Source organism: Pristiophorus japonicus, unplaced genomic scaffold (assembly GCF_044704955.1).
Source record: "Pristiophorus japonicus isolate sPriJap1 unplaced genomic scaffold, sPriJap1.hap1 HAP1_SCAFFOLD_89, whole genome shotgun sequence".
NCBI classification, from domain to species: domain Eukaryota; kingdom Metazoa; phylum Chordata; class Chondrichthyes; family Pristiophoridae; genus Pristiophorus; species Pristiophorus japonicus.
Window position 1 is genome coordinate 2744559 of NW_027254813.1, and position 12423 is coordinate 2756981.

The following is a 12423-nucleotide window of genomic DNA, read 5'->3' on the forward strand; positions in this document are numbered from 1 at the left end:
TGTTTGGAGGTCTGTACACAACTCCTACTAACGTTTTTTGCCCTTTGGTGTTCTGCAGCTCTACCCATATAGATTCCACATCATCCAAGCTAATGTCTTTCCTAACTATTGCATTAATTTATCTAATTTTCTGTCTCGCATAATTAGATCTCGGGTAAATGATGGAGTGATAGAGAAAGGTCCACAGCTGGATGTGAACAGGGGTTCCAGACTGAGGAACAACAGCAGGTGAACCATCTATTGCTGAAAACCTTATCTCATCCTTTGCTACCTCTAGACTTGAATATTCCATCATTCTCCTGGCCGGCCTCCCTTCTTACAGCCTCCGTAAACTTCCACTCATCCAAAACCCTGTTGCTCATTTCCTAACTCCTCACAAATTAATGCCAGAGAATAACTTCAACACCTGTTTGGAGAAATTCCTTATCCGAGACTGAATCGCTTGCATTTCCACAGTGGGGAGAGGAAAGGATGCTCAGAGTTAACCTGCATGAGCGTGTGTCTGCACACGCACAAGTGGAGAATTGTGATTGTAAAACATCAGCTAATTCTACCAATGATATATTTATGGTGTTTTGAGATTGTAAAACACCTAAAGATAATGAAACAAATCAATGTTATGTATCCCCTGACTGTGAAGGTACATAATTCATTCTACATTATGTTATCAGTGGGACAGTGGGAAATGTCCTCACCCCCTAAAGTGCTCATTCTTCATCATCGCAGGCAGTCCGTTAGAATCGAGGAAAACTTGCTTCTACTCTAACAGTGAGTCCAATACGAGAACCACAATCTCTGTCACAGATGGGACAGACAGTGGTTGAGGGAAAGGGTGGGTGGCGCTGGTTTGCCGCACGCTCCTTCCGCTACCTGAGCCTGATTTCTGCATGCTCTTCGCAACGAGACTCGAGGTGCTCAACGTCCTCCCGGATGCACTTCCTCCACTTAGGGCGGTCTTTGGCCAGGGACTCCCAGATGTCGATGGTAATGTTGCATTTCATCAAGGACGCTTTGATGGTGTCCTTGAAATGTTTCGTCCGTCCACCTTGGGCTTGTTTGCCGTGAAGGAGTTCCGAGCAGAGCGCTTGCTTTGGGAGTCTTGTGTCAGGCATGTGAACAATGTGGCCCGCCCAGTGGAGTTCATTAGTCAGGTGCTGACACCATGAGATATGGTCAATATAAAATAGAAGCAACAACCAGTTCACATCTCCCTGAACACACGGACAATATCACTGCCCATAGAGACCAGAGGAATTACACCCAGCTATATGTTGTGTATGTGGATAGATATAATAGTCATAAAATGCCATAAATTAATATCCCAACTCAAAAATATTAAACACACATCTGTGAATAAAAATAATACAATACCACCATTAAATGGCGGAGCAGGCTTGAGGGCCAGATGACCTACTCCTCCTATTTCATATGTTCTTATGCCAGACCAAGTAAAACTGAATGAAGGATCATTTAATTCATCAATTATCACCCGCTCCACATTTACCTGCTGAATATTCCCTACCTTGGGAATAATGGTTTGGGCCGACACTGTGAGTAAATCTCACCAATGGGTGCTCCCAGTGCGGACTCTCGGCCGACGGGAGCCCGTCTGGAACTGGGTTGTGGAGATCAGTGGGACTCACTGGATATACTGGGCAGCTTTCTGTGTCACACCTGATGTGAAGAGTTCATCGTAACATTCGGGAAATGCTCGATCCCAGAGCTAACCGCTGTTGTACCGGTGGGGGAGGAGGGACTGGGTATCATGTTTACCAAGGCAATGTCCTCCTTCCCATTTAAATATTTCCCTCTAACCCTCCCATTAATATATTTATTATAGAGCATCAGAACCTGGGAACGCCTGTCACCACCATGGCTGAAGGTCCAAACATGGGGAGAAGATCCAACATCTTCAACAAGAATGAGAATAGACACAGCTAGGTTCACTTCACCACTCCCAGAGCAGGTACAGCACGGGTTATATACAGAGTAAAACTCCCTCTACACTGTCTCATCAAACACTCCCGGGGCAGGTACAGCACGGGGTTAGATACAGAGTAAAGCTCCCTCTACACTGTCCCATCAAACACTCCCAGAGCAGGTACAGCACGGGTTATATACAGAGTAAAACTCCCTCTACACTGTCCCATCAAACACTCCCGGGGCAGGTACAGCACGGGGTTAGATACAGAGTAAAGCTCCCTCTACACTGTCCCATCAAACACTCAGGCAGGTACAGGGGGTTACATACAGAGTAAAGCTCCCTCTACACTGTCCCATCAAACACTCCCAGGGCAGGTACAGGGGGTTAGATACAGAGTAAAGCTCCCTCTACACTGTCCCATCAAACACTCAGGCAGGTACACCACGCGTTGGATATAGAGGAAAGCTACTTCTGCACTGTCCAACTAAACACACCCAGGGGCAAATACAGCATGGGTTGGATACAGAGTAAAGCTCCCTCTGCATGGTCCAATTACCAGGACAGGTACATCCGGTTAGATACAGAGTAAAGCTCCCTCTATACTGTCCCATCAAACACTCCCAGGACTGGTACAGGGGGTTAGATACAGAGTAAAGCTCCCTCTACACTGTCCCATCAAACACTCAGGCAGGTACACCACGCGTTGGATATAGAGGAAAGCTCCTTCTGCACTGTCCAACTAAACACTCCCAGGGGCAAATACAGCATGGGTTGGATACAGAGTAAAGCTCCCTCTGCATGGTCCAATTACCAGGACAGGTACATCCGGTTAGATACAGAGTAAAGCTCCCTCTATACTGTCCCATCAAACACTCCCAGGACTGGTACAGGGGGTTAGATACAGAGTAAAGCTCCCTCTACACTGTCCCATCAAACACTCCCAGGGCAGGTACAGCACGGGTTAGGTGCAGAGTAAAGCTCCCTCTACACTGTCCCATCAAACACTCCCAGGGCAGGTACAGGGGGTTAGATACAGAGTAAAGCTCCCTCTACACTGTCCCATCAAACAATCCCAGGGCAGGTACAGCACGGGTTAGGTGCAGAGTAAAGCTCCCTCTACACTGTCCCATCAAACATTCCCAAACACATACAGCAGAGGTTACATGCTGAGTGAAGCTCCCTCTACAATGTCCCATGAAACAATCTCAGGACACCTACCACATGGGTTACAAACATAGTAAGGCTTCCTCTACACTAACCCATCAAATACTTCCAGTACAGGTTCAACATTGTTTAGATACAGAATAAAGCTCCCTCTACATTGTCCCATCAAACACTCCCTGTACAGGTACAACATGGGTTAAATACAGAATAATGCTCCCTCAAAAGTAGTAATCTCAAGATTGCTACCAGTGCCACGTGCCACGTGCTAGTCAGAGTAGGAATCTCAGAAAAGGACATTCTTGCTATTGAGGGAGTGCAGCGAAGGTTCACCAGACTGATTCCCGGGATGGCGGGACTGACCTATCAAGAAAGATTGGATCAATTGGGCTTGTATTCACTGGAGTTCAGAAGAATGAGAGGGGACCTCATAGAAACGTTTAAAATTCTGACGGGTTTAGACAGGTTAGATGCAGAAAGAATGTTCCCAATGTTGGGGAGGTCCAGAACCAGGGGTCACAGTCTGAGGATAAGGGGTAAGCCATTTAGGACCGAGATGAGGAGAAACTTCTTCACCCAGAGAGTGGTGAACCTGTGGAATTCTCTACCACAGAAAGTAGTTGAGGCCAATTCACTAAATATATTCAAAAGGGAGTTAGATGAAGTCCTTACTACTCGGGGGATCAAGGGTTATGGCGAGAAAGCAGGAAGGGGGTACTGAAGTTTCATGTTCAGCCATGAACTCATTGAATGGCGGTGCAGGCTAGAAGGGCTGAATGGCCTGCTCCTGCACCTATTTTCTATGTTTCTATGTTTCTATGAATATGTGGCTTGAGGAGTGGTACAAACGGGAGGGATTCAAATTCCTGGGACATTGGAACCGGTTCTGGAGGAGGTGGGACCAGTACAAACTGGACGGTTTGCACCTGGGCAGGGCTGGAACCAATGTCACAGGGGAAGTGTTTGCTCATGCTGTTGGGGAGGAGTTAAATTAATATGGCAGGGGGATGGGAACCTATGCAGGGAGACAGAGAAGTAGAATGGGGGCAGAAGCAAACGATAGATAGAAAGAAGAAAAGTAAAAGTGGAGGGCAAAGAAACCTAAGGCAAAAAGGGCCACATTACAGCAAAATTCTAAAGGGGCAAAGTGTGTTAGAAAGACTGGCCTGAAGGCTCTGTGCCTCAATGCGAGGAGTATTCGGAATAAGGTGGACAAATTAACTGCGCAGAGAGCAATTAACTGGTATGATGTAATTGGCATCACGGAGACATGGCTCCAGGGTGACCAAGGCTGGGAACTCAACATCCAGGGGTATTCAACATTTAGGAAGGGTAGACAGAAAGGAAAAGGAGGCAGGGTGGCATTGTTAAGTAAAGAGGAAATTAATGCAATAGTAAGAAAGGACATTTGCTTCGATGATGTGGAATCGGTATGGGTGGAGCTACGGAATACGGAAAGGCAGAAAACGCTAGAGGGAATTGTGTACAGAGCACCAAACAGTAGTAGTGAGGTTGGGGACAGCTTCAAACAAGAAATTAGGGATGCATGCAATAAAGGTACAGCAGTTATCAGGGGCGACATTAATCTACATATAGATTGGGATAACCAAACTGGTAGCAATGCGGTGGAGGAGGATTTCTTGGAGTGTATTGGGGATAGTTTTCTAGACCATAAGGTTGAGGAACCAACGAGGGAGCTGACCATCCTAGACTGGGTGATATGTAATGAGAAGGGACTAATTAGCAATCTAGTTGTGTGAGGCCCCTTGGGGAAGAGTGACCATAACATGGTAGAATTCTTTATTATGATGGAGAGTGACACACTTAATTCAGAAACTAAGGTCCTGAACTTAAGGAAAGGTAACTTTGATGGTTTGATGTGTGAATTGGCTCGAATAGACTGGCAAATGATGCTTAAAGGTTTGACGGTGGATAGGCAATGAAAAACATTTAAAGATCACATAGAAACATAGAAACATAGAAAATAGGTGCAGGAGTAGGCCATTCGGCCCTTCTAGCCTGCACCGCCATTCAATGAGTTCATGGCTGAACATTCAACTTCAGTACCCCATTCCTGCTTTCTCGCCATACCCCTTGATCCCCCTAGCAGTAAGGACCTCATCTAACTCCTTTTTGAATATATTTAGTGAATTGGCCTCAACAACTTTCTGTGGTAGAGAATTCCACAGGTTCACCACTCTCTGGGTGAAGAAGTTCCTCCGCATCTCGGTCCTAAATGGCTTACCCCTTATCCTTAGACTGTGACCCCTGGTTCTGGACTTCCCCAACATTGGGAACATTCTTCCTGCATCTAACCTGTCTAACCCCGTCAGAATTTTATATGTTTCTATGAGGTCCCCTCTCATTCTTCTGAACTCCAGTGAATACAAGCCCAGTTGATCCAGTCTTTCTTGATAGGTCAGTCCCGCCATCCCGGGAATCAGTCTGGTGAACCTTCGCTGCACTCCCTCAATAGCAAGAATGTCCTTCCTCAGGTTAGGAGACCAAAACTGTACACAATACTCCAGGTGTGGCCTCACCAATGCCCTGTACAACTGTAGCAACACCTCCCTGCCCCTGTACTCAAATCCCCTTGCTATGAAGGCCAACATGCCATTTGCTTTCTTAACCGCCTGCTGCACCTGCATGCCAACCTTCAATGACTGATGTACCATGACACCCAGGTCTCTTTGCACCTCCCCTTTTCCTAATCTGTCACCATTCAGATAATAGTCTGTCTCTCTGTTTTTACCACCAAAGTGGATAACCTCACATTTATCCACATTATACTTCATCTGCCATGCATTTGCCCACTCACCTAACCTATCCAAGTCGCTCTGCAGCCTCACAGCATCCTCCTCCCGCAGCTCACACAGCCACCCAACTTAGTGTCATCCGCAAATTTGGAGATATTACATTTAATCCCCTCATCTAAATCATTAATGTACAGTGTAAACAGCTGGGGCCCCAGCACAGAACCTTGCGGTACCCCACTAGTCACTGCCTGCCATTCTGAAAAGTACCCATTTACTCCTACTCTTTGCTTCCTGTCTGACAACCAGTTCTCAATCCATGTCAGTACACTACCCCCAATCCCATGTGCTCTAACTTTGCACATCAATCTCTTGTGTGGGACCTTGTCGAACGCCTTCTGAAAGTCCAAATATACCACATCAACTGGTTCTCCCTTATCCACTCTACTGGAAACATCCTCAAAAAATTCCAGAAGATTTGTCAAGCATGATTTCCCTTTCACAAATCCATGCTGACTTGGACCTATCATGTCACCTCTTTCCAAATGCACTGCTATGACATCCTTAATAATTGATTCCATCATTTTACCCACTACCGATGTCAGGCTGACCGGTCTATAATTCCCTGTTTTCTCTCTCCCTCCTTTTTTAAAAAGTGGGGTTACATTGGCTACCCTCCACTCCATAGGAACTGATCCAGAGTCAATGGAATGTTGGAAAATGACTGTCAACGCATCCACTATTTCCAAGGCCACCTCCTTAAGTACTCTGGGATGCAGTCCATCAGGCCCTGGGGATTTATCGGCCTTCAATCCCATCAATTTCCCTAACACAATTTCCCGGCTAATAAGGATTTCCCTCAGTTCCTCCTCCTTACTAGACCCCCCGACCCCTTTTATAACCGGAAGGTTGTTCGTGTCCTCCTTCAAGAATACCGAACCAAACTACTTGTTCAATTGGTCCGCCATTTCTTTGTTCCCCGTTATGACTTCCCCTGATTCTGACTGCAGGGGACCTACGTTTGTCTTTACTAACCTTTTTCTCTTTACATATCTATAGAAACTTTTGCAATCCGTCTTAATGTTCCCTGCAAGCTTCTTCTCATACTCCATTTTCCCTGCCCTAATCAAACCCTTTGTCCTCCTCTGCTGAGTTCTAAATTTCTCCCAGTCCCCAGGTTCGCTGCTATTTCTGGCCAATTTGTATGCCACTTCCTTGGCTTTAATACTATCCCTGATTTCCCTTGATAGCCACGGTTGAGCCACCTTCCCTTTTTTATTTCTATGCTAGACAGGAATGTACAATTGTTGTAGTTCATCCATGCGGTCTCTAAATGTCTGCCATTGCCCATCCACAGTCAACCCCTTAAGTATCATTCGCCAATCCATCTCAGCCAATTCACGCCTCATACCTTCAAAGTTAGCCTTCTTTAAGTTCTGGACCATGGTCTCTGAATTAACTGTTTCATTCTCCATCCTAATGCAGAATTCCACCATATTATGGTCACTCTTCCCCAAGGGGCCTCGCACAACGAGATTGCTAATTAATCCTTTCTCATTACATAACACCCAGTCTAAGATGGCCTCCCCCCTAGTTGGTTCCTCGACATATGGGTCTAAAAAACCATCCCTTATGCACTCCAGAAAATCCTCCTCCACCGTATTGCTTCCAGTTTGGTTAGCCCAATCTATGTGCATATTAAAGTCACCCATTATAACTGCTGCACCTTTATTGCACGCACCCCTAATTTCCTGTTTGATGCCCTCCCCAACATCACTACTACTGTTTGGAGGTCTGTACACAACTCCCACTAACGTTTTTTGCCCTTTGGTGTTCTGCAGCTCTACCCATATAGATTCCACATCATCCAAGCTAATGTCCTTCCTAACTATTGCCTTAATCTCCTCCTTAACCAGCAATGCTACCCCACCTCATTTTCCTTTTATTCTATCCTTCCTGAATGTTGAATACCCCTGGATGTTGAGTTCCCAGCCCTGCTCATCCTGGAGCCACGTCTCCGTAATCCCAATCACATCATATTTGTTAACATCTATTTGCACAGTTAATTCATCCACCTTATTGCGGATACTCCTTGCATTAAGACACAAAGCCTTTAGGCTTGTTTTTTTAACACCCTCTGTCCTTTTAGAATTTTGCTGTACAATGGCCCTTTTTGTTCTTTGCCTTGGGTTTCTCTGCCCTCCACTTTTCCTCATCTCCTTTCTGTCTTTTGTTTTTGCCTCCTTTTTGTTTCCCTCTGTCTCCCTGCATTGGTTCCCATCCCCCTGCCATATTAGTTTAACTCCTCCCCAACAGCACTAGCAAACACTCCCCCGAGGACATTGGTTCCGATTCTGCCCAGGTGCAGACCGTCCGGATTTTACTGGTCCCACCTCCCCCAGAACCGGTTCCAATGCCCCAGGAATTTGAATCCCTCCCTGCTGCACCATTGCTCAAGCCACGTATTCATCTGAGCTATCCTGCGATTCCTACCCTGACTAGCACGTGGCACTGGTAGCAATCCCGAGATTACTACTTTTGAGGTCCTACTTTTTAATTTAGCTCCTAGCTCCTTAAATTCATTTCGTAGGAACTCATCCCTTTTTTTACCTATGTCATTGGTACCAACGTGCACCACGACAACTGGCTGTTCTCCCTCCCTTTTTAGAATGTCCTGCACCCGCTCCGAGAACTTCAGCAATTGTACATCCCTGTCTGGAGTAACAATAAAACTGGGAAGGTGGCTCAACCGTGGCTAACAAAGGAAATTAAGGACAGTGTTAAATTGAAGAAAGCGGCTTTTAAATTGGCCAGAAAAAGCAGCAAATCTGAGGACTGGGAGAAATTTAGTATTCAGCAGAGGAGGACAAAGGGTATAATTAAGATGGGGGAAATTGAGTACGAGACGAAGCTTGCCGGGAACATAAAAACTGACTGCAAAAGCTTATATAGATATGTGAAGAGAAAAAGTTTAGTGAAGACAAACGTAGGTCCCTTGCAGTCGGATTCAGGTGAATTTATAATGAGGAACAAAGAAATGGCAAACCAATTGAACAAATAATTCGGTTCTGTCTTCACGAAGGAAGACACAAATAACCTTCTGGAAGTACTAGGGGACAGAGTGCCAGTGAGAACTGAAGGATATCCATATTAGGTTGGACATTGTGTTCAGGAAATTGATAGGATTGAAGTCCGATAAATCCCCGGGGCCTGATAGTCTGCAACCCAGAGTACTTAAGGAAGTGGCCCTAGAAATAGTAGATTCATTGGTGATCATTTTCCAACAGTCTATCGACTTTGGATCAGTTCCTATGGACTAGAGGGTAGCGAATGTAACAACACTTTTTAAAAAGGGAGGGAGAGGGAAAGCGGGTAATTATCGACTGGTTAGCCTGACATCAGTAGTGGGGAAATTGTTGGAATCAATTATTAAAGATTAAATAGCAGCACATTTGGAAAGCAGTGACAGGATCGGTCCTAGTCAGCATGGATTTATGAAGGGGAAATCATGCTTGACAAATCTTCTGCAATTCTTTGAGGATGTAACTAGTAGAGTGGATAAGGGAGAACCAGTGGAAGTCATGTATTTGGCCTTTCAAAAGGTTTTTGACAAGGTCCCACACAAGAGATTGGTGTGCAGAATTAAAGCACATGGTATTGGGGGTAATATACTGACATGGATAGAGAACTGGTTGGCAGACAGGAAGCAGAGAGTCGGGATAAACGGCAGGCAGTGACCAGTGGAGTGCCGCAGGGCTAAATGCTGGGACCCCAGCTCTTTACAACAGACATCAATGATTTGGATGAAGGAATTGAGTGTAATATCTCCAAGTTTGCAGATGACACTAAAGTGGGTGGCAGTGTGAGCGGTGAGGGGGACGCTAAAAGACTGCAGGTTGACTTGGATAGGTTAGGTGAGTGGGCCAATGCATGGCAGATGCAGTATAATGTGGATAAATGTGAGGTTATCCACTTTGGGGGCAAAAACGCGATGACAATATTATTTGAATGGTGGCAGATTAGGAAAAGGGGAGGTGCAACGAGACCTGGGTGTCATGGTTCATCAGTCATTGAAAGTTGGCATGCAGGTTCAGCAGGTGGTGAAGAAGACAAATGGAATGTTGGCCTTCATAGCTAGGGGATTTGAGTATTGGAGCAGTTATACAGGGCCTTGGTGAGGCGTCACCTGGAATATTGTGTTCAGCTTTGGTCTCCTAATCTGAGGAAGGACGTTCTTGCTATTGAGGGAGTGCAGCGAAGATTCACCAGACTGATTCCCGGGATGGCAGGACTGACAAATGAGGAGAGACTGAATCACCTGGGCCTTTATACATAGGAATTTAGAAGGATGAGAGGGGATCTCATAGAAACATAAAAGATTCTGACAGGACAGGATAGATGCGGGAAGAATGTTCCCAATGTTGGGGAAGTCCAGAACCAGGGGACACAGTCTTAGGATAAGGGGTAGGCCATTTAGGACTGAGATGAGGAGAAACTTCTTCACTCAGTGAGTTGTTAACCTGTGGAATTCCCTGCCGCAGACAGTTGTTGATGCCAGTTCATTGGATATATTCAAGAGGGAGTTAGATATGGCCCTTACGGCTAAGGGGATCAAGGGGTATGGAGAGAAAGGGATACTGAGGGAGTGATCAGCCATGATCTTATTGAATTGTGGTGCAGGCTCGAAGGGCCGACTGGCCTACTCCTGCACCGATTTTCTATGTTTCTATGAATGAGAGGTGATCTTATAGAGACATATAAGATTATGACAGGGCTTGACAAGGTGGATGCAGAGAGGATGTTTCCACTGATGGGGGAGACTATAACTAAATGGCTTGATCTTAGAATAAGGGGCCGCCCATTTAGAACTGAGATGACGAGAAATTTCTGCTCTCAAACGGTTGTGAATCTGTGGAATTTGTTGCCTCAGAGAGCTGTGGAAGTTGGGACATTAAGAAACTGTCTATTTCTGTCTTAAATTTATTTAAACGATAAGGGATTAAGGGGTTATGGGGAGCGGGCAGGGAAGTGGAGCTGAGTCCATGATCGGATCAGCCATGATCTTATTGAACGGAGGAGCAGGTTCAAGAGGCCTTATGGCCTACTCCTGCTCCTATTTCTTCTGTTCTTATTTATTGAATATATACAGGAATGTTTCCTGACTCAAAATGTTAATGACGTAACTTGGGAAAATTATATATTGGATGTGGTGTTTAGTAGTGAGCCTGACCTCGTATCAGGTCTCCGTGTGGGGGAACATCTGGGCAACAGTGATCACATTGTAGGGTCCCAATTGGCCGGGTAAACCAAAGTGACTGAGAACCTGCAACTCGCACCGCATTTCAGAAAGGCAAACTTCTCCAAAATGGCAGAGGACTTGCAACAGGTAAATTGGTCAACCCTACTCGGTGGTGATGTGACCGATGTTGAATACAAATGGAACGTATTTCTGAATTAAAATGTGGAAAACTAACGTAGCCAAAATATAAAGATGGAAATGTGGTAAGAAAAAGCCAAGGTGGCTGACTGGCTCTGTCCAAAGACAAATAACATGTAATCAGAAATGTCTCTATAAATTAAAGAAATTTAACACTCAAATAAATAGCGTTGAATTCAAAGAAAACGGAAGCTGCTATTCGATCAGCAAAAAGGTTATTTGGAAAAAAGAATTGTAGGCAACTGTGGCAGTCATGGGAAGAGCCTTTTCTATTTATGTAAAGAGTCAGAGAACTATTAAAGACTGTGTTGGGCCACTGAAGGGTGTTCAAGGACAGGTTACAAAGGACTCACTGAGTATGGCGGAAATATTAATGAGTACTTTGCATCAGTCTTCACCCTTGAAGATCATCCTCAAATATTAGAATTTAATAACACTAGTTTTCCTCAGTAACATTAACATAGATAAGAATATTGCTTTAGAAAAAAATTAAGAACTTAAAAATACATAGAGTAGCCAGCCGAGGGTCCTCCAGGAGATTGGACATGTGCTGTGTGAGGGTTCTCCGGGAGATGGGACATGTGCTGTGTGAGGGTCCTCCGGGAGATGGGACATGTGCTGTGTGAGCCCCTCCAGGAGATGGGACATGTGCTGTGTGAGCCCCTCCGGGAGATGGGACATGTGATGTGTGAGGGTCCTCCGGGAGATGGGACATGTGCTGTGTGAGGGTCCTCCGGGAGATGGGATATGTGTTGTGTGAGGGTCCTCCGGGAGATGGGACATGTGCTGTGTGAGGGTCCTCCGGGAGATGGGACATGTGCTGTGTGAGCCCCTCCGGGAGATGGGACATGTGATGTGTGAGGGTCCTCCGGGAGATGGGACATATGCTGTGTGAGCCTCTCCCGGAGATGGGACATGTGCTGTGTGAGCCCCTCCGGGAGATGGAACATGTGCTGTGTGAGGGTCCTCCGGGAGATGGGACATGTGCTGTGTGAGCCCCTCCGGGAGATGGGACATGTGCTGTGTGAGGGTCCTCCGGGAGATGGGACATGTGCTGTGTGAGGGTCCTCCGGGAGATGGGACATGTGCTGTGTGAGCCCCTGGCCTGTATGTTTAATAGCTCACTGCACTCTGGAATGGGCCTTACA

The 12423-nt window shown here is 45.9% G+C and overlaps 1 long non-coding RNA gene across 1 annotated transcript in view; it reads left to right on the forward strand.

The window, feature by feature from the left end:
- LOC139257615 (uncharacterized) overlaps nt 1-1928 on the forward strand; it is a 29778-nt gene extending 27850 nt beyond the window's left edge. The window contains exon 4 of the long non-coding RNA XR_011592312.1: nt 1841-1928. This is a non-coding gene — a long non-coding RNA (uncharacterized lncRNA). The remainder of the gene's footprint in view (nt 1-1840) is intronic.
- Nucleotides 1929-12423: the final 10495 nt, after the last annotated feature.